Source organism: Vanessa cardui, chromosome 23 (assembly GCF_905220365.1).
Source record: "Vanessa cardui chromosome 23, ilVanCard2.1, whole genome shotgun sequence".
Taxonomy (NCBI): domain Eukaryota; kingdom Metazoa; phylum Arthropoda; class Insecta; order Lepidoptera; family Nymphalidae; genus Vanessa; species Vanessa cardui.
In genome coordinates, this window is record NC_061145.1 from 459,244 (window position 1) to 482,593 (window position 23,350).

The following is a 23,350-nucleotide window of genomic DNA, read 5'->3' on the forward strand; positions in this document are numbered from 1 at the left end:
TGTATGGATGTATGGATGTTTGTTACTCTTTCACGTAAAAACTACTGAATGGATTTGAATGAAACTTTACCACAATATAGCTTATACATCAGAATAACACATAGGCTACAATTTTTGAGGTTTCTAATGTGAGGTCGTAAAAAAACACATTCTTTGCGCTTACATTGCAAACGCTGACTGAATCCTACAAGATAGATCAAAACAATGTACAACAGTATTGTACAACTTAAAAAGGTCTACAAAAAAGTCCGTGATGGTATATGTTTATCTCTTAGGAATAACTCACAATAACCATTTTTTATCCTTTACTTTGTACGAGAAATAATGGCTTATTTACGAAGCGATTTTAAGCGATTACTAGACTAGACGGGACGAACCTGAAGTCCACGCGAACGAAGTCGCGGGCAAAAGCTAGTTAAATTATAATATTTAGGAATTGAATTTTGGCTGACATCTGATGCTCATAATCAAAATCAAAATATAATTCATTCATGTAAGTTTTTACAAACACTTTTGAATCGTCATTAAACAACTATATTAAGTGAAGCTACCATCGATTCGGAAAATAAATTCTACCAGGAAGAACTGGCAAGAACTTTACCTTTTTCAATATTTAAAAGTACATTCATGTTAGTTAAATACAATTATATCCTGCTTGGAAGTCAACAAATATTAATTCCACGCTTTCTAATCGTCTGTATAATTTTGTATTGAATATTATGCCTTCTACTAATGTATTTGTCTTACAGCCTAAAGGATAACAATACTATGAACTCGTTACCAAATCATCATCATGTCATCTCTGCTCAAAGATCCTTGATTGTAAACTTAGTCAAAAACAAGTTCAAACTTGTAATCATTGTTATATAACAAATGTATATAAATAATAATTTATGCGATAAATTTTAATTTGTGCGTAATCCCGCCGAGACATTTCTAATAAATGTGAAGCAAATCTGGAATGAGAAGTTTTAATTACAAGTACAATAAACCGAATTACTAATTTATGTCGCAGACGGAGCCTTATCTCGGATAAAATACAGGAATCTCAATTTAAGATCGCAAGATAAAACCGGGATGTCAGCAGGAATCTTCGTCTTAATAAATAATGAATGTTTGTCCTCTATGCGTTTCTATTCTATTGTAATGAAAATTTAAGACTTGTGATGAAGATACGTGATCCAAAAATATAAAGTAGATTTATTATAATATTATGGTGGATCGCATGTCCTATTTTAATTGCGTTTGCAGAGGTCGAAAGAGGTCGACAAAAAATGAATCATCGTCAATCATTTACTAATATAATATTAATACAATAATTGTCTTACTCAAAGTGGGAACAAATAATGATTATTTAGGAATTGGAAATTAAAAAATGAGGCATTGAAGAGCGGCCAATACGGTAAACTCGTAAGGTGATGGGGGGTGGAAGCTTCAATCAGTGCGTCAGCATATTTGTGGGGTTAGGGTTCCGTAATTATAGCATAAATTGTCAACTGTAAATAAATAATATTAAACAGATATACAGGAATACCTAACATGCTTACCATCACAATGTCGTTTGCTTTTGAAACAGAAGATGAGCCAGGATAACAAAGGAAGTATTCTTATTGCTATAAAAATATTTATCACCACCAACCACCATAGCGCCACCAACCCTGGGAACTAAGATGCTATGTCCCTTGTGCCTGTAGTTACATTGTCTCACTCACCCTTCAAACCGGAACTCATCAATACTGCGTACTATTGTTAAGCGGTAGAATATCTGATGAGTGGGTGGTACCTACCCAGGCGGGCTTGCACAAAGCCCTTCCACCAAGTGAGTATACCACCCAATAGTTTGTTATGTTGATAGACGATAGATGTAAAAATATACTGAGAAATTAAATAACAGTGAAAAAATATTTATAATAATCGGCTTAAGTTAAATAAAGATAATGTTCTGAATAATATGAATCCAATAATATAAATTATATGCGGGATGGTCGTAGCGATGAGTTTAACACTTTACTTAAACTCATTGCTTTACGAGGCACAAAGTATGATCTTGAATTAAAAGAATGTATTGTACTTAATTTTAAGAATTCTACTGTATGAATAATAACACAAAAGAATGAACGAGAAGTTTCAAATTCCCTTAAGAAGCCTCACAGTCTTCTTTCGCTTCAAAAGTGAAGCCCTTGATCCTTTAAATTTCTAGATTAGTGGCGTCAAATTAATGGCATTTTACAAATATTCAGTATTAGAGGCGTCTTTGTTTTTGGCTGACAAAAACCGACAAATTATGCCAAGAAGAAATAATTTAACACAAACCGATCTGTGAATGAAATACTGAACCTTATGTTTTGGGTGTACGGTTCAGTTCAGCTTGAACGTGTTGTTGAACTAGATACAAGAAAATATATTCCAAATAAATCGCATCGTGTCAAGAATTTCAAGGTAGAAATTAGCAATGTTCCTGCAAGTTAAGATAACGTTTATTGTTAATCTATTAATAAGAATATAATATTTAATAATAAGCCGATGATAGGTAATGATATGTAACCGAGATGGCCCATGATTAGAACGCGTGCGTCTTAACCGATGATTGCGGGTACCAACCCTGGCAAGCATCTGTTAATATTCATGTTTTTAATTTGTATTTATAATTCATCCCGTTCTCGGCAGTGGAGGAAACCTGCACCTGTCTAATTTTATAGCGCTTCTGCTACATGTGTATTCCACAAACCCGCATTGGAAAAGCGTGGTGGAATATGTTCCGAACCTTCTCCTCAAACGAAGAGGATGCCTTAGCCCAGCAGTGGGAAATTCACAGGCTATTTTTGTTGTTGTTGTATTCTATAAAAAAAGAAAAACATTTAAATTCTGCAGTTAAGAATTTGACGTTCAGCTGAAATGTTTTCAAATGCAAATTCTCTCTAATATAACAGCTAGTGTTTATTTCAGTATGTAGAAAATAGTAATGTTGACTCAATTTGTGAGAACAGTACAAGTAAATGCTCAATCAGCATTATAAGAAAGTAAATCGTCACATATCTTGGGACTATTTGATGTGAACATAATGTTTTAAAAATTATTTTAACTGATTGTAGCATGAGTTTCTAATCGGCCATTTCATTAGTTTAATTAAAGAAAGTTTATTATTTTTACTAGCAGCTCGCCCCGGCTTCGCACCGTTCGACATAGAGTATTTTTAGATATTTTTAAAAATTTTCTTTCTATTTCAAGTTGTTTTCACAAAAACCTTAATAAATTATATACCTAAACCTTCCTCGTGAACCAGTCTATCTATTAGTGGAAACGTAGAAAATCCGTTTAGAAGTTTTGGAGTTTATCGCGAACATACAGACAGAGAGACGCGGCCGGGGGACTTTATTTAATAATGTGTAGTGATGTCATAAACGATATTTTTGTATATAGAATCTTCATTATTGATAGATTTTCTTTTGATTCGAAAGGCTTGTTCCTCATCCTTTACGTTCGAGTAATTAGCATATCTGTACCTTCTACCAATTACGCTCTCACAACCATTTTTGAATTAGCATTTTACAAGATTAAATTAAATGTAAAGTTACCGTCGGAATGTTTACTCGACTCCACTGATGAGAACTTTGGAAGTTACTCCTTTTCTCCAATTAGATATGTTAATGAAAAACCAATTAAATTATTATATATCCGGATGAAAATTACAGTTTTCGACTCATTTTGGCCATCATTTCCATTCTAATTAGGCGTTCTCGTGATAAGTTTGTGATTCCAGAGACAGATTCAGAGAAGGGAGATGATTAGGGGTACAGGGGTTAAGGGTGGGGCATATCAGTTCTTCCATAACAAATCTTACAGGAAACTTATGCAATTAACATTAATTCCTTAAATATATACAATTATAAAACTATTATAAATCTCGAAAGCGTGGCAAGAATGCTAGCAGTATTTCTCCGTTGAACTGAATGAATTATGTTGAATTTTAAAGTAACTTGATTATTATAACTCTCTTTAAACTCTTTAATGCAGTCGAGTCACGCATCCAAAAGACAATACTGAATATTTCACAGAGTGCTGCCATCTATAATATAATGTATAACAATATGATAGACTTATCATTCTATCTGACCGTAGGTTTTCTTATATACGTTACAATATTTTATAGATGATAAAAAGGCGTGGAGTTAATACCTGTTGACTTCCAAGCAGGATATATTAATTTAAATAATTGTATTTTGCTAACTTGACTTTGTATTTTTTAAATGATGAAAATGGGTAACTACTGAGTTTCTTGCCGGTTTTTCTCGGTAGATTCTACTTTTCGAACGGGTGGTAGCTTCACTTAATTATACTTGAATAAAGTTTATTTTGATTTCATACGTAGTCGTAACATCACTAATATTCTTCCTTTTGGTCAATTTTATGATCAGGTAAAGTAACATCATGTAAATTTCTAATTACTGGGCTGAGGCTGCTCCTTTGAGAAGAAGATTTGGAGCTCATTCACCACATTACTCCATTATGTGATGCTGTATGTGGCAGATTTTCGTCAAAATTTGTTTAGGTATAATTCAGTTTTGCTTACCTGGGTTTGAATCTACAATCATCGGTTAAAGTACACGCGTTTTAACTACTGCTATATCTCGGCTACATGTTCAAATCATAGCACAATACTGACATCGGAGTCTGGACAAACTCTCGATCAGGTCGCCTTTTAATTGAGAATAGATTTTTGCTTAGTACCTTAGAATTAATTTTGTCTTGCTTAGGGATTATTTTAACTAGATATTTTTTCATTTATTTTTACATTTTAACAAAATACTTTTTGTTCTACTTTATTGACCATTGTTATTACTTGAATGGATTGATTAATTCATCGAACTATATTGACTCGCATGTACCTTAACCCACCTATCTACCACCATCACATGTTTCCTAAAAATACTAAATTGAATATTTACGGACGCGCAACGAGGATTTGTAGAATTGTAGACTTCTATTTATTTTATCCAAGAATTCGTTGCGTACGAAGCCGCGATACGGTAACATTAGCATACAATAAGGCATCCGCTATAGAAAACTTATGAATTTCCGCACCATCCGGAGCGGAGCATCTACATAGGAAATGGTTATATATAAGAAAACAATATTGGTATTGTTTCTTTATTAGTGAGCATACAATCATTACATAGTATAAAACAAAGTCGCCTACCTGTAGATATCTGTCCCTATGTATGCTTATATAATTAAAACTACGCAACTCATTTTGATGCGTTTTTTTAATAGATATAGTGATTCGAGAGGAAGGTTTTTGTATATAATCATGGGCACTATAGTAAAGAAGCACGGATTATTTTAGGAGTTTCTCATGTGATGTTGTAAATAAACATTTTCTATAGAATATTTTGTATCAGTATTGCACCCGTGCGTGGGGCGAGTCGCTAGTATACTATGAAGAGGGGTTAGGCACCAACTCGTTATCAGCCATGGTGACTATTTTACAGAATATATCCAATCGTATATATCTAGTGTAACTTAAGACACAAGGGACTTATCCATCTTAGTTTCCAAGGTGGTGTATTATTCATTCAAGGAGGTAAGGATTCTTGCAGTACCAATGTTTAATGTCAATAGCAATTGGCACCACTTACTATAGGGGGTCTATTTATGGCTATCTATGACTTAAAAATGATCAACAAAAATCCACAACAACATCAATAACAAGTGAAAAGTCTTTCGTTTAGTTGAAGCACTTTTGTAGACGGTTTAACATTTTTTTAGTTCATATGCGTACTGGCAAATTGGACATCAGATAGTAAGTGATCACTATCAGCCACAATCATTGGCGCTGGCCATCCCGACTATCGTCAATTCACCCCCAAACCTCTATATTAGTAAGATGGGCTCACTTCCCGTTCAAAATTGCATGTGAGCTGTTTAGTGTTAAAAGTAGCGGTGCTCAGACGGGTTTTCATGAAGCCTCACCACATAATAACTTGTGCAAATAATTAGGTAATGTGGTTTCTATTTATTCTTTTGTATTTTAAAATTTTACATCGATGTATACAAAAATAGAACAAACTTTTAAAATCTAAGCTAACAATATATTTGCGTTTTCTTTGACCAGTCAGGTCCAAGCGAATAGCTGAACCTCTAAAGGACAAAACAAGTAAATGTCGTTATAAAACACAAAGGCTGCTTCGAGTCCGATGGCGATCTTTACCAGCGCCACATGCAAAGCGAAGCGATACAAAGCGAAGCAATCGTTCCACGTTACAAAACAAAGTCGCTTAATTACCGCTGTCTGTTCCTGTGTACGCTTAGATCCTTATAATTGTATATCGGATTTTGATGCGGTTTTTTTATAGATCGAGTGATCGGCTTATATGTATAATACATGTACAATATATAGGTTTCTAAAGCGATGGCATAAATTAACACTTTTCACGTGCTTAAATTGCAAACGCTGGCTAAACCCTACGATATATATCAAAGTAATGTTTTACAGTATTGTGCAAGTTCTTTAAAAGAGTCCACGATTTTATATGTATATCTGTCAGGGATAAATCACAGTAGCAATATTTTATCCTTCACTCTTTACCAGAAATGATGGCTTATTTTCGATGAGATTTTAATTTATTTTAAACAATTAAATGCATTGTGCGTTTAATCAAAAAAATAAAGTCAAATCAAAATAAACTTTTTTCAAGTAGACTTTTACAAGCACTTTTGAATCGTCATTTTACAATTAAGTGATACTATCACCGGTTCGGAAAGTAGATTCTACCGAGAAGAACCGGCAAGAAACTCAGTAGTTACTCTTTTTTCACATAATAAACATATATTTTCAACAATCATAACCGTCTCTAGTTTCTCGGTATATTTGTGAAAATACACGGCATCTGTTTTCATCCTTTAATACCATATAATCTTATTTGATACTCTAATAACTTCTTTATTTATATAAAGATTAACTATAGCAAGCTAACTGAATTGCATATTTATTTATAAGACAACTGAGAAATCCACTTGGACATCCCAGTCAGTTCATGACCTTCCGAAACGTTAAACAGAATCAACATTTTACGATAAAGTCAAACTATTCTGAATAAGTCACGTTTGCACTTTCTTTCCGAGGAGTGGAGCGGTGACCGTAAAATGTCAATGTACGTGGATACCCTTCATGCAGCTGAATCAATTTGATGAAGCAAACCGGTATAATAAATTAACAGATAAACTGCGTGACGCAATTAGTGAAGTAATGTAACATCATTTAAATGTGGGACTATTGGGTTACTGGTATTGTTGTGTTCCGGTTTGAAGGATGAGTGAGCCAGTGCAACTACAGGCACAAGGGACATAACATCTTAGCTCCCAAGGTTGGTGGCACATTGACGATGTAAAGAATAGTTAATATTTCTTACAGCGTCATTGTCTATGGGTGATGGTGAACACTTACTATATATATATGTATATGCTGCCTAGAAAATACTAAGTACACGCCTTTTTTATTTTACAATAGAATAGTTCAAGAGATTAGTGAAGCATATTATTTGGTACCAATAATATTTCAATTAATGTAAGTATATGACAGATTTATATCCGATGAATGCAGGTTCTCTTTCTCTTCAACACCATGCAGAGATAAATTATAAAAATAAATTAAGCAAGTCCTAATTCAGAGGCCCTTGCTCGAGTTCGAACCCTAAACTTACATGAAATTTACATGGTCTGACCATTAAACCCATACAAATTACAATAACTTTGCATTGCTAAATATTATATATAGTTTTTATTAATATTAAATCATTGAATAATTTTCTCATTGCAATGGATCGCAAGACTTATCCTTAAGGAGAATTCCAAGGAATCCACTTTTACAGATCTCGTTGAAACATTGTTTAAAATATAAGAATTTGTTTCTTTTATACGTTGCACAAAGGGTTTTAAAAGATAATTATCTGATAAATACAGAGAAATATAGACTTTACAAAGTATCTATATTGTACATAACAATAACACGAAGTAGTTGAGAAGAAATGAATAAAACAGCGATACTGTAATGGGAGACAGGATTTTAAATTCGGTCGAGTAATAATTACTTTTCATGTAAATTCTGCAAAAGTTTAGGAATCTCACTTGATGAAAGGTGACTTTTACCAATTTGACAACACTTTTCTTTGTCACACCGCTTAAATAGAAATTGACCAACAGCATACACGTTTCCCTCCTGTTATAACCTGGGTTCTTTCAAAGGAAGCGTGAAGACCAGAATGTTGAGGGTGGCTAGTGCAATTTATTCTTCCTGACTGGAATGGCCTTCTTCGCGTTTGGATTGCACTACCACTAACCATAAGATGGAGCGGTGTCATATGTCAACTTAGTCCAACTATTTAGACTAACATAGAAGACGAGTGAATTAGCTACAACAGATTTTACTTATCCATAGAACGGAACTTATCCAGTAGTGGGATGCTCATAGCTGTTAAGGTTCAGCAATATCAAGAGCTGAGATATCCCAGTAGTTAGAACGCGTGCATCTTAACCGATAATTGCGTTTTCAAACACAAGCAAGCACCACTATATATATGTGCTTAATTTGTGTTCATAATTCATCTCGTGCTCGACGGTGAAGAAAACATCGTGACGAAACCTGCATGTTTCTAATGTCATTGAAGTGCTGCCACATGTGCATTCCACCAACCTCTCTCCTTAATGGAAGAGGAGTCCTTTTCCCAGCAGTGGGAAATTTACAGGCTGTTACTAGTATCAAGTTAAGTTCATTACAATATTTTTCGCAGGTAAACCAATTAATAAGTTACTTCAGTTGAATTGCCTTATATAATTAACGTTAGTTTCTCATAAGTGAACTTATACATTTGACTGATCAATTCGATTACTCCGTGTTATAATGGCATTAAAAAGTTATTTTGCAATTACGAATTTAATTCTATCATGATATGAAGGTCGAATTTGAATACAAGTATTAATTTGGAACTTTTTTTGCGTTTCACTTCTGTCCTCTGTGATTGCTCTCTTGCTGGATATTGTAAAAGTTTTTCAATTTAAATTATTTATATAAAGATCAGAATAATATATAACGTTTTTAAAATATAAATTCGGAGTGTAAGTTTGCGATTGCAAATCATAATTCTATACAAAGTATTATAATAATTGCCTTAAGAGTATTAAAAAGATTACCGTCTACTGACATTAGTTTTTCATTACTTAAGGTAATTATATAATGGTCATTGTTACTTCACAACGATGTCAAAGTGACTAAAACTTCAACCGCCTTAGGACATTCGCTGCACCGAGAAGCTTGTAGGTGCGTTGCTGGCACAAGAGGTGTTTATGAAAGTTTCCAAGTCGTATCAGTTCCGTAAAAAAGTTTAAAGAACCAGCAAATCGGGACATGAGTTTTAGGGAATCGTTGGTATCGATATCACGAGGGTTGTGACTACATACCATTAGGTGGCCAGCCAGTCTACCTTCCTATAATATGACACAAGAAAATTTCTCAAAACGTATGATTGTTGACAAGTGTATACAAACGCATTTATATTCCATTTCCTTTCTCATTCTTTTCTTTTTCTAAGTCAAAATTCTTTATTCAAATGGAAGAGTTTACACTTTCTTGTCGGAAATCTACCACCGGTTCGGAATAAAATACCTCAGACCTTAAAAAAACCGGCGAAAGAAACTCAGCGGGATCTATTTTTTTTTAAATTTATAATATCAATTTACTATATATAATAACAAAATATTTTTGTTATTTAAAACAGCCTGGAGGCGATCATCTCATTCCAGTGTGCAGTCAACTAGAAAGTCATTAGTGCTGTAATATCCTTTAGCACACAAACGCTCTTTAACGATTCTTTTGAATTTTATAATTGAATATTGTTGAACATTTTCTGAAATCCTGTTGTAAAAACGTATACATTGCCCCAAAAAAGAGTTACTAACCCTGTGTTCTTTTTCCTAGTATTAACGGAAGTACGTCACAATTTTTGGGAAAATCATTAATATTTTTGCGTACATATATAACATTATCAAAACAAGTGGAAGAGCGGCAGTCATTATTTTAATTTCTTTAAATTTACATCTTAAAGAACAAGGATGATGATAACATTATTTTTTTGAATATTATTATAAGGACATTCAAAGCACAAGAGTTATGAGTGCAAGATGTTCTTGAGAACACATATATAATTTGCAAGAGCAATTACGTTGTTAGTGAACTTTCTATTCATGCATTAATTCTATGGGTAGATCTTTAAGAACCCTATTTCAAGCAATTAGTGTGTGAGTTGAAGCAATTGAGATGCAAGTGATGCTTAACATCACATATGAGTGTTTTGCTAATTTAATTTTGACTTCGATACCTAAATTTATAGCAATAATTATTAAATGATTCAACATTCAAATTCAAACGCGGCAAGCGTTTGAACTATCAAAGAAATATAATACACGAATATTTTGCGCTATTTATAAGATTTCATTCTTGGTCAGACATGAAATCTAATTTATCGCCAAGTTTCCGAATCCGCAAAGTCAATAAGTCTTTGGGCAGGGTATCCGTTTCTATAATAAAATTCCGCAGACATTTTTAACTTTGCCGTTTAGTAAATTCAAGTCGTTTGTAAAAAATACATTGGTAGAAAAAGCATATTGTTCGATACAAGATTTTATAGATGATAAAAAAGTGTGGAGTTAATACCCGTTGACTTCCAAGCAGGATATATTAATTAAATAATTAGATTTAACTAAATTGACCTTGTATTTTTTAAATGTTAAAAAAGAGTAACTACTGAGTTTCTTGTCGGTTCTTCTCGATAGAATCTACTTTCCGAACTGATGGTAGCTTCACTTAATTGTAAAATGACGATTCAAAAGTGCTTGTTAAAGTCTACTTGAATAAAGTTTATTTTGATTTGATTTGTATTGATTTCATTTATTGAAATAAATTTAAAAAAAAATTGACAGAAATTTTCACGGCGTTTCAATTTTGTCCCATTATCTCTCCAATTAATCTTATATATATTGATGGGAGTGGGCGACAATTGCTTTAAGGGTCAGGCTTAAACCAACCTGCCCCTAACCGGAGCGTAGTTTTATTGTTGATATCGCATTACCTACACATACGTAAATTATCGGACAATGGACGAGTATCGATTTCTATTGTGCGGACTATCCTCTTATCTGTGTTGTTCAGGACGTCTTAGACCAATAAATCTGTTCCAACAATAAAATTGGGGCCAACGTTGTGTTTGCTAAACGAAAACAACTACTGATTCAAAACAACTTCTTGTTTGAAGTTAACCTCAAATAACATATAAATAATATTATAAATGTGATAGTAACTTTGTCTGTCTGTTGCTCTGTCATGAATGTCTGAAATTTGGTATGAACCAAACTTGAATTCCAAGAAACTTGTCTAGCACTTCACAACCAATATCCTAAAACGCGAACGAAGGCGCGGATTACCGTAAATAATAAAAAAAATATTGGACAACATCACATACATTATTCTATCCCAGTGTAAGCAGCTCAAGGACTGAACTAAACTAAACTAATGAACGCTTTCTACATCGACTCGGTCGGTAATCGAACTCAGGAGTGGCGTACCCATGAAAACCGGTATACGCACTACTTGAACATGAAGTTCTTCATATAGATGTTTGATTGAATTTATTCGTTTCTTGGCGATTTTCTGGTTGAATCTTCAAAAAGGAACGGTTTCATTTTAACACTTAATATGACGATTTGAAAGTTCGTTCAAGATCCTGTTTGATGAAAGAATATTTATTTATTTAATATTTGGGAAACAAACAGATATAAAATATAATCTAATTACATAATACACTTTAGATATCACATTATCCAGCGAAGTTTCCACCGATTGATAAAACATAAAATGCACTCAAATATTTTAACACAATAAGAAAAAAAAAAAATATGTATATTGTTCTGATTTTGATTGTCCAGGTTTAACATGTGGTGTACTCTCATTAAGAACCACAGAGCCAGGCGAGACTCTTGTACAGAGATGGTTTGCGTCTTGTTCGACCACACTTCAGAGTTAAATGTTCATAGGTTATAAAGCTGGTAATATAGATTCTACTAAGAAATTTAGTTTTACACTTTTAGTGAAATATTTTTCCAGTATTATGTATTTTTAGATTCAGTGTAATTTAGATTTATCACAGAAATTCTTTAATAGTTTATTTCAATAAAAAATCTCTGTTGAAAATATTGACTAGATTTTGCTTTTCAACTTAATTGAAGTTAAAAATAAATAAACATCTTGTCTAAGAAATAGTCGAGTTGGAAAACGTGCATCTTTACGGAAGATTGCGGTACTACTTCTTTTGATTAAATTATAACTTTAAGGCGAGTCCGATGGTTAGAAGGCGAGGATTTAACTGATGATTGAAGGTTCAAACCCAGGTGAGCTTCGCTGAATTTCATGTGCTTAATTTGTCTTTATAATTCATCTCGTGCTCAGCGGTAAAGGAAAACATCGCGAGAAAACCCGCATGTGACAAATTTCATAGAAATTCTGTCACATGTGTATTCCACCAACCCGCATTGGAACAGCGTGGTGGAATATGTTCCAAACCTTCTCCTCAAAGGGAGAGGAGGCCTTTAGCCCAGCAGTAGGAATTTACAGGCTGCTGTTGTTGGTTGTGAAGTAACATATGAAAAAACATGTGCCTGTATCCATCAACCCGCACTTTGGCAGCTTGGTCGAATGATCAACCTTCTTCTCAAAAGGGCCTAGCCCAGCAGTCAGATATTTGAAGGCATTTACTTTTATAATTTATCAATGTATAAATCCTGGAAATATAAAAAGCACCAGAAAAAATAACGACTTCAAATAACTTCCTGAGAAATAAATTATAAGTCTACGAGCCCATATAAAAATTTATCGCGTACTTTTTTACTGTATTTCAATGGGATCAAACGGGAAGTATAATCTTCCAAACATAAAATATATACCTATCACGGAAATCGTCTCATAAACAGAGCTAAAAAACATAAAAACCGGAACTGAAATTACAATCTTCATTTGACGTCGATGTTCTGGACAATTGTAAATTTTGTCACCTAATTGTATTTTACATAAGATGTATGCAGTAAGGTTCGCATCGGTTTAAAGCGTGATCGAACTCTAATCCGTCAACACCTTTAACTAAAGCCTCATGGGTGACAGCACAATGACAATGTAAATGAACTCCTGGCTGAACTTCGACTACAACAGATAATATCAAAGCCTATCCAACTAAGTAGGTATTGTTATATATTGATAATCTTATATATAGGACTTATAACCTCGCAAGAATATATAATAAATTGAATAAATAACTAGTTTTATTTAAATGTGTAATAATCGCGAAAATTTAAGACAACATTATTTGTTTAATTGTTTGTATCGGATAAATCAAAAACTACTCTATCACCTAAGAAAAATACTTTTCTTTATAGGCCATTAGGTTCTTCGATATATTTCTTCTTCACGTTAATAATACGTAGATCTTAAAATAAAATAAAATATACATATAAGTTCCCGACAGCACGTGTCACCTTTTCAGATAAACTCAGAATAACTGTTTTCAAATTATAATAAAATTATTAAAAATCAGATTTTTTTGCAAAGGCATTTTCTCCAATTCATTGTTATTGCTGACTCAGACAAGTTCGATTCGGTTTTAAGTATAGAGAAATTGGTAAATACAACATCTTTTAAAGGAAAAAAACATCGAGCGAGCCTTACAGTAGTCGAATAGGATTTGTAACATCACCTCATGTTGGTAATGAGCAACATCAACATTGTATCCTCTCGGACGATGGGTTGACAACAGTTGGCAACAAATTAAGCGATACTCAGTAATATATACATTCGTAATACTGAACGAAATATTACTGAAATTAATCTCTAATTAAACGAATTTATAATATACTCAATTAATTAAGTTTCATGCTTGATTGATGAGAAAAGTTTTCGGATATTTTTGGACTTTTTTATATGGATAAATAATTTGAAAAGTAGAATACTGATATTCATGACATCTACAGCGGTATACAAACTATCTTGATTCCGTGAACTAAATAACTAGCACCCACTTATCATATTCTACCACCAATTACTTCGTATTATTGTATACCGGTTTGAAAGTTATTATATCATATACATCTTAGGTCCCAAGGAGTTGCATCGACGATAAGGAATATTTTTTACAGTACCAATTGGTAGCGCACAAGCTGATAGGTGGTCAGTATGTAAGTTCAATTTCCTTTTTATAAATTCCACTAATCTTGAATTCTACCACAAAAAGGACTTCGTATTATTGTGTTCCGGTTTAAAGATTGAGTTGATATAACATCAACATCTTAAGGTCCAAGGTTTTGCATAGATGATAATAAGGAATATTTCTTACAGTGCCAATTTGGTACACAAGTTGATAAGTTGCCAGTATGCAAGTAAAACTTCCTTTTTTTCAAGAAGAAAAAAATATGATCTCAAGTATCCGTCGTCAGTAGCACCGTATCAACGATAGCAAGAGAGACGATTGTTGTTCATAAATTACAATGTCCAATTTATATCGTCCCGTTCTCAAAAACCAATTTATTTCTTATGAATAATAAAGTTCTCATTTCTTACTTTCCTCAAAAGAAGTCAAAACAACATCAATTTGATGCGTCTTCTAAAAATTTCATCTCGAGAACTGTCTTGGGAGCTCCCTATTAGAACTACGTAATGCCTCCGTAATTGCTTTCCGTTTTCTCTGAGGGTATTAGAGTCGCCTTCAAATACCTTTGATCAAAATGTAGAGCTTATAATTTTTTTATTGAATAATTTATAGTTTTTATCGTATATTTTATCCTACTGCTGAAACAATGGATAAATAAACGAAAGAGAAAATAATATGAAGTAAAATTTTCTAACTGTATTTTGTTGACATTGTGGCTCTTATTTATGCTATACTATCAAGATTTGAACAACGTCGGTACTTGATGCTTTTGAACTAAAAGTTCAAGACTTATTGGTCGATAAATGCTATTTCGTCAAGAAGTTCCTGCATGACACGATAGCAACTTGAACTAGTTTTTCTAGCTAATCGGCTCTTTGGAACTTGTCTGCTTAATTTAGGCAATAAAATATTACTATTTATTAAACCTATAGTGTCATAGGTATGATTACTTTTGTATTTTTATATTTTATACAGCGATTTGCTAACTATCTTATATCTTATCGACATAGCCTACCGGATTAGTAAGGTGAAGTGGCAGTGGGCTGGCCATATTTGTCGTAGAACCGAGAACCGTTGAGGATAACATGTTCTAGAGTGGAGACCGCGTCTCGGCAAACGTAGTGTAGGACGTCCTCAGGCACGGTGTAGTGACGATGTGAGCTGGATGCGAGTAGCCAGAGAAAGACCACAGTGGCGTGTATTTGGAGAGGCCTATGTTCAGCAGTGGGCTGATGATGACGGTGATATTTTATATTGCATAGTATTTTTAAGGTATTAATTGTCACTTTTTGTTACCTTTTATTCACAATAAATAATTATGATTTTCAAATCAGAGTACGATTTAATATAGAGATATTCTCTAAATATTTTCTTAGCTCTAAATATTTTCTTAGCACTATTTATTTTAAGAAGACGGCACAGCCAATGTGTCCCCCGATAGTAACTAATACACGGGAATTGGAAGAAATACAAACCACTTCTGACACAGTCAATGAATGAATTAACGAATGGCTGAATTTATTTTATATCTCCAAAGAGCACAAAAATAAGTCATATACATTATCATTCACTGAGGGCACTGGTTGGTTTCTGTACTTATACTGATGCGCAATTTAAATTAGTAAACAGCTATTTAAAATATAGCTCATTGGTTGTGTCTATTGAAATCCCTAAATTTAATAGATGAATTAGTAAAGTAAGCGTCGAGATGGGCCAGTGGTTCCAACCCGTGCATCTTAACTGATGATTGCGGGTGCAAACCCATACAAGCTCCGTTGAATATGCATGTGCTTAATTAGTGTTTATTAATTATCTCCATAGGAAAACATCGTGAGGAAACCTGTATGAGTGTAAGTTCATTAAAAACATGTGTATTCTACCAATCCGCATTGGAACAACGTGGTCGAATATGTCCCAAACCTTCTCCTCAAAGGTAGGTGCTCTGCAGTGAGAAATTTATAGGCTGTTGTTGTTGTTGAGTTAGTAAAACGCTTTTCTCGCGAACTGTCGGGTCTTATGTCATATTTTTGAAGCACTAGAGTGAATACAGTAGCCTCTCTTAGACTTGTGACTGCTGCTGAGAATATATTGTGACGTAAACTCAATCACTTACGTTCAACCTGATTTGAGTTTCGAACCCAGTACCCCCGGAAAACATGTGTAGCCTTATACCTAAGTCATTTTCTAGTAAGATAATAAAAGGCAATAAAATATTTTTGATTGTTCGTCACTCAAATACAATGAGAAATAAACAAACAAAAGGGCCCTGACGGGTTACAAGTATTCCATTGTAAGGTATCTCATTTTATTAAATAAACAAGGAACAATTTATTATCAATGTACGAAGGACTATTATGACATTTTTTTAATGGAGTCGATATGGCGTAATCTTAACCGAAGTTTGCTGGTGATGGTACCAAAACAAATGTTATAATGTTTTTTTAATTTGTAGTTGTAATTCATCTCATAATCTGTATATATCGACTGAATCTTTGCTCTAGGTAGTAGGGCTTTGTGCAAGTCCGCCTGGGTAGGTACCACCCACTCATCAGATATTCTACCGCTAAACAACACTGCGTATTGTTGTGTTCCGGTTTGAAGGGTGAGTGAGCCAGTGTACAAGGGACATAGCATCTTAGTTCCCAAGGTTAGTGGCGCATTAACGATCTAAGGAATAGTTAATATTTCATACAGCGTCATTGTCTATGAGTGATGGTAACCACTTACCATCAGGTGGCCCATATGCTCATCCGCCAACCTGTTCCATCAAAAAAACATGTGTTTATTTTTAAGAAGCTTTCCATTATTATTTTTCAAATTATAGCCTAGCCACGGTATCACTGTGTATAAAAATGCTCGATTAATATCAAGATTGATCAATTAGTAGATGAGTTACAGTTTTTTTATAATGGAAATGGAGATCGTATTCATCATTTAAACATGTTACTAAATTTATATAAGATATATGGACACATCCATCAATCCGTGGAACATGTGACGTAGAAAGTTTTAATACAGAAAAAAATATATGTATTTATTATTTCAATAATGTTGAAATAATAAATACATATAATTTCTGTGTTAAATGTGTTTAATGTATGAGCCATGAAAGTAAAATGGAAGAGGTACAAACAAATCCTCAAAAGAATGTGCTCTGGAAGTCAAATCAAATATTCTTTCAATATTACAAAAAAAAACTTATATAAATATTTACTTAATGTATTTATTTTAATTAAGTAATAAAGCAATATTAAGAAGTTACAAATAAGTCAAGTTTATTCAACTTAATTAAACAAAAACACTAAATAGTTTTACTAAACTCGATAAGATCATGAATTTATTATGAACTAGTGTCTAAATATTTGTTTTAAGTTATGGTTTGAATGTAAATTTAATTTTTATCTATTCTTAATATTATATAAACTTTATCTTTATTTCGCTTCACTCCAAATAGTGATATAAGTAAATACGTAATAATTACATACCGAAATTCAGTTCTTGTAATACTGATGATAATTCTTAAAATGTCCTAAAATAAAAAAATATGCATTTTAATTAAGTAATCTTCAAACTATGAATTTTTTAAATGTGTGGTTAATTAAAATATAGGATTTAAAATTTACATGGTTATTTTTATTAGTACAAGTATTGAAAAGAGATATTTACCGTGTTCTTTATTTGAATTTGTTGGAGCTCGATATTTCGACATTATCTACGAATGTCTTGTTCACGAGACTGCAGTTTGCGGGTAGATGTTGATAATAAATGACTTAATAATAAATAACTTTATTGCACACATAATACAATCAAAGAAAATCACACAGATACAGCAAGAAGCAAACTTAACACTAACATACAAAGTGTGCAAAGGGCGGTCTTATCACTGAACAGTGATCTCTACCAGACGACCCTAAAGAAAGAAGCTTACAAACTCAACGGGCTAGTGCAAAATAAATCACAACAATACAATATAAATACACAATAAATATACATACATACATACATAACAACTATATATACATACACATATAAGATACATACATATATAAAATAAATAAATAAAGTAAATGATATTGATAATAATTATGATTAACAAGATATAACACACATAGTACCTACAATTAATCACATAATTCATGTACCTAATACCTCCAAAAATAAAATAAAAGTTATGTTAAGGATAAGTAGAAATTTTTAAAACGAGTTTTAAAAGTACATATTGATTGAGATTGTCTAATTTCAAATGGAAGAGAATTCCACAATCTAACTGCTTTTATTGTAAATGAATTAAAATACGATTGTGTTTTGCATAATGGCATGCTCAATTTATTGTCTTCTTGTGAACGTAGATTTATATTCGAGGAAAGATCAGCACGGAAGGAGAAACGTTCTTTTAAATAAAGAGGAGAGTAGGGGTTGAATAGAGTAGAGTATAGGAGAGAAACAGTATGCAGGTTGCGACGAAGCCCTATTGGGAGCCATCCGAGTTCAGAACGGAACTGCGAGACATGGTCGAATTTCCTAAGTCCAAATATAAATCTAATGCAGAGATTTTGAAGACGATCCAACTTACCAACTAATTCCTCCGACAAGTCTGGATAGCAAGCATCAGCGTAGTCCAAAACCGGCAGTAACAGACTATTGGCTAGTAAAATCTTTGTCTTAGTCGGCAGAAAGTTTTTAAATCTTTTAAGGAAATTTATACTAGCAAAGATTCTCCGACTAATTTCCGCTACATGAGACCGCCAGGATAGAGAGCTATCTACGATAATCCCCAAATTTTTAACCGTATTCGAAAAAGTCAAAGTGGATCCGTTAAAAATAACTTTTGGAAGGTTGTTGGAATCGATTTTGGTAAGCTGTTTCGACGTTCCTATAAGAGTAAGCTGTGATTTGCTAGCATTGACCGACAATCCAAATGACTGACTCCAGTCGGTAATTATGTTGAGGTTACTATTCAGTTTATCGATATCCGCTGTAATGTCTTCAACTGGAGTCGTCACATAGATTTGTAGGTCGTCCGCGTAAAGATGGAAGGGAAGAGTTAGAAGTTCAGTGACAGTATTGATATAAATGGAAAACAAAAGAGGGGAAAGGACACTTCCCTGTGGAACTCCAGCACTAAGACAGCAATACGAGGAATGACGGTCCCCAGCTCGAATACACTGTTGTCGACCAAACAAGTAAGAACGGAACCATTCTACAACATTTGGCGACAAGTTTATGGATTCTAATACGGCCAACAGGATGTCATGGTCAACCGTATTAAAAGCGTTACTAAAGTCCAATAAGGCTAATATAGTAACATGCTTTTGATCCATTGCGAACCGGACATCGTCAAAAACCTTCGCAAGTGCCGTCACAGTGCTGTGGCCAGGTCGGAAGCCGGATTGGAACGGACTTAGGATGCTGTGACGTGTAAGAAAAAGGTTAAGTTGGGAATGAACAATACGTTCAAGGATTTTAGACAAGAAAGAGAGGATAGAGATAGGACGATAATGTGAAGGTAAAGTCGGGTGAGGGAGTTTAGGAATCCACGTTATCCCAAATAACGTGAGCAAAGCGCCAAACATTAGGAAAAGACATACAGGAAAGAGAGTAATTAAAAATGTGACAGATAATAGGTGCTATTTCGTCGAGGACAAGTACAATCATTTGCGACTAATCCCATCGCTACCAGTGGCATCCGATGAGATAGAAGCTACATTCTTATAAATGTCATCGGTGGTTATAGGTTCAAAAGAAAAATCTGGATAGTTGGGTTTGATCCGTGACTTAAGGAGGGAAATGGTTGACGCTTTATTGTAATTTTGTGAGGCAATATTGGCAAAATGATTATTGAGGGAATTTAAATCAGTGTCAGGAGAAATGGTTACCCTGGATCGGCCAATACCCATTGAGTTTAAAAATTTCCAAACATCTGATGTGCTCCTATTATTTATAGAAGCATGCACATATTTTCTTTGAGCATCTCTGCAAACCCTATTACACCTATTACGCAGTCTTTTATATGTATTTAGGGTTTGTTCAGTCGGTCTAGATTTATACTTGGACTTAGCAGCATTACGTTGCGCCATCAGCGTTCTAATATTATCATTTAGCCACGGTGCCGGAAGATGTTTAAGCTTAATTGGTCTGAGGGGAGCATGTTTGTCAAATAATTCAATGAGAAGCGAGTTGAAAATGCTCAGCTTCTCATCTATCGTTGTAGCATTAAGAATTGCATCCCAATCGATAGACTGCAAGTCTTGCATAAAGTTTGCATTATTAAAATTTTTAAAAGTGCGGCGCATGACTACCGTTGGCTTGATTTTAGGAGGACGAATCTTAAATGACAGGTAGACTAAATCATGATATGAGAACGCATCTGCTGAGAGCTGACCATGTGTACTGACAAGCTCGGGAGAAGACACAATCATTAGATCAAGAAGTGAAGGGGAACAATTAGGGAAGAAATGTGTAGGATTAGTTTGAAGAAGATAAAGATTAGAGCTGGTAACTATATGATTGAGTTGTTTGGCACGTGAATCGTTTTTAACCAAACAAGTGTTAAAATCACCCATTATGATAGTTTGGTCAACATTAGGTAAATGGGTCTCAAGTAAGATATCAAGATTGTGAAAGTAGTTAATTTGGAGTGATGGGGAATAAAAAACCCCCAAAAGAAGTTTTAGCTTGCCGAATAGTACTTCCAGAAAGATGTGCTCAGATGACTCCGAGTAGGCGGAAGGAGATTTGCTTAAAATAGAGAAAGGAATGTGGCTACGCAGATAGATCGCCACCCCGCCCCCACCTTTGCCAGTTCGATCGTTACGAACGAGATGAAATCCTGGGAGTGCAAAAGAAGTTGAGGGTAAGGAGGGTTTTAAGAAGGTCTCAGACACCAGGATAGCATGTACATTCGTAACATCGAAGGAGGCTAAGAGGTCAGAGTAAGGCGTAGGTATGCTTTGGGCATTTATGTGGATGACATTAAAATTATTATGAAATAAGGAAAATGTTGAGTTGAGAACGCTATTTAGAGGTAATGATGTACTATGAAAACTTTCATCTGAAGACGAAAACATAGAAAAGTATCTCTCGTCGTCAGAACTATTTGTACTCATATTGAACGTATTATGTGTAGAATGTATATTCTAAAATAGTATAAGTTATTGTTAAATATAAAATATAAATATTTATATATAAAGTTCAAACTATGCAAAAAAAAAAAAAGAAAAATATATGTATAAATATATCTATGTAAATATATACCAAGAAAAAAAAAAATTAAAATTATCAAAAAACAAAAAAGCAATAAAAATATAATATGTATCTATGATAATATCTAGATATAAATATATTAAAACTTAATTTTAAAATAAAAATAATTAAATCATTCGTAATACCCACCAGCGTTAAAATGCAAGGCTTCGTTAACAAATCACACAAAAGAAACAATAAAAAAGATCTATATATATCTATATCTATAAATAGAGAATTTAACAAAAAAAAAAAGAACATATGTATATAAAAGCAAAGCCAAGCTATTAAGAAAAAACTATATTGATAACGATAAATATCTACATTCATAATCAAAGAAGAATCTACATACACTAATTTATTGAAGATGTCTATAAATGCCAATATATTCTAGGCTGTATGATGTAAAACTTTTGCCTCAAAACTTACGAAAATGTGCCGTGTCAATTTCTGATTCTGACAATGACAATAATGACATTGTCATTTGACGATTTGTCAACTTTGTTATTTAGTTGTTAAATTCGGCATTCTTCTCCATCGCACGTGACATTGGCGAAATAATCTGTGCTCTCTTGGCACAAATAAAAGCCATATATTAAAAAAAAAAAAAAAAATTCGGCATGTACAGACAAAAACAATATAATTATTATAAGATTACCCCATAATATTTAAACCTCACAAGTGCTAAAGATTAAAATGTAAGCGGGTATATTGTCAGTAATATAATATCAAGATAAGAATAAAGCAATATCAAAGTACAAGCCAAAATCGACTTTAAGACAGAAAAATTATGCTAGAAAAATAAAATTTACAATCAAACTTAACAAACAAATAATAATAAAAGATTTAATGTATGCTTACACGAGAGGATGTAACGTAAAATATGACTTACTTCCTGAGGTTCCTTTTGGGTCTGGTTGTTTGAAGAGACTGGACTGTTTTACCTTTTGTATTGTGGTTTGGAGATTGATTTGAGGTGCCGGCTGTCGCCACGACGGCTGGATTATCAGGCTCTAACTGATTTGAAATAGATCCCATCTCAGCAGTCGAGGTTATTCTATGTCGAACACCATCAGGACCAATTATGAAGATCTGACCCTCTTTGGTCCAGCAATTAGACACACCAAATTGTTGTCTCGCTACCATAAATGCTTCGGCTTTTTGTCAGGAACTCGGAAAGTGTGATACCTGTGTTCTTGAGACTGGCATTCCCGTACCAGACTTTGTTACGCAACGATAAGTCCTGAAATTTGATAAGTATAGGCCGTGGCTTATCTTTTGTGGGACGACCTATGCGGTGACTACGTCTTATGGCAGCTGGGACTAATTCAGGCATTTTGATATGCTGAGATAGCATCTTGACGGCGGTGGCTGTAACATTCTCACTTGTAGACTCCGGGATACCATGGATTAAGAGAATTTTCTTTCTACTCCGCATCTCAAGTAGGTCATGCTGCTTGGTTAACACTGACAATTGAAGTTGAAGGCTTTCTAATGCAGACAGCACAAAATTGCGAAAGGTGGTAAATTGAGCTGCAATATTGGATGTAGGGCTAGTCGCAGGTATGGCAGTTTGCAAGTTGTGCTGAAATTCAGCCATTTTAGTGTTGAAGTGCAGTGACAACTCCTCAATGGATTGTTTGATAGCTTCCATAGCTTGTGGACTTTTTATCGAAGTAACAGTAGTGATATGTGGTGTAAATATATATGTATATTGTGGTAATTTATCAATTTATTAACTGGAATGGATGTTCAGCTGGCAGGTATTGTTAAAAATCAAAGCATTCCAATCATTAATGTCTTCTTTTAGTGATAATTTTAGAAGTGTCCATATCGGACTACCTCCTTCCTCGTACGTTTGCTGCATA

General features: G+C 33.7%; 1 pseudogene; it reads right to left on the reverse strand.

The window, feature by feature from the left end:
- Positions 1–22,370: 22,370 nt before the first annotated feature.
- Positions 22,371–23,149, reverse strand: LOC124539605 (annotated as a pseudogene).
- Positions 23,150–23,350: the final 201 nt, after the last annotated feature.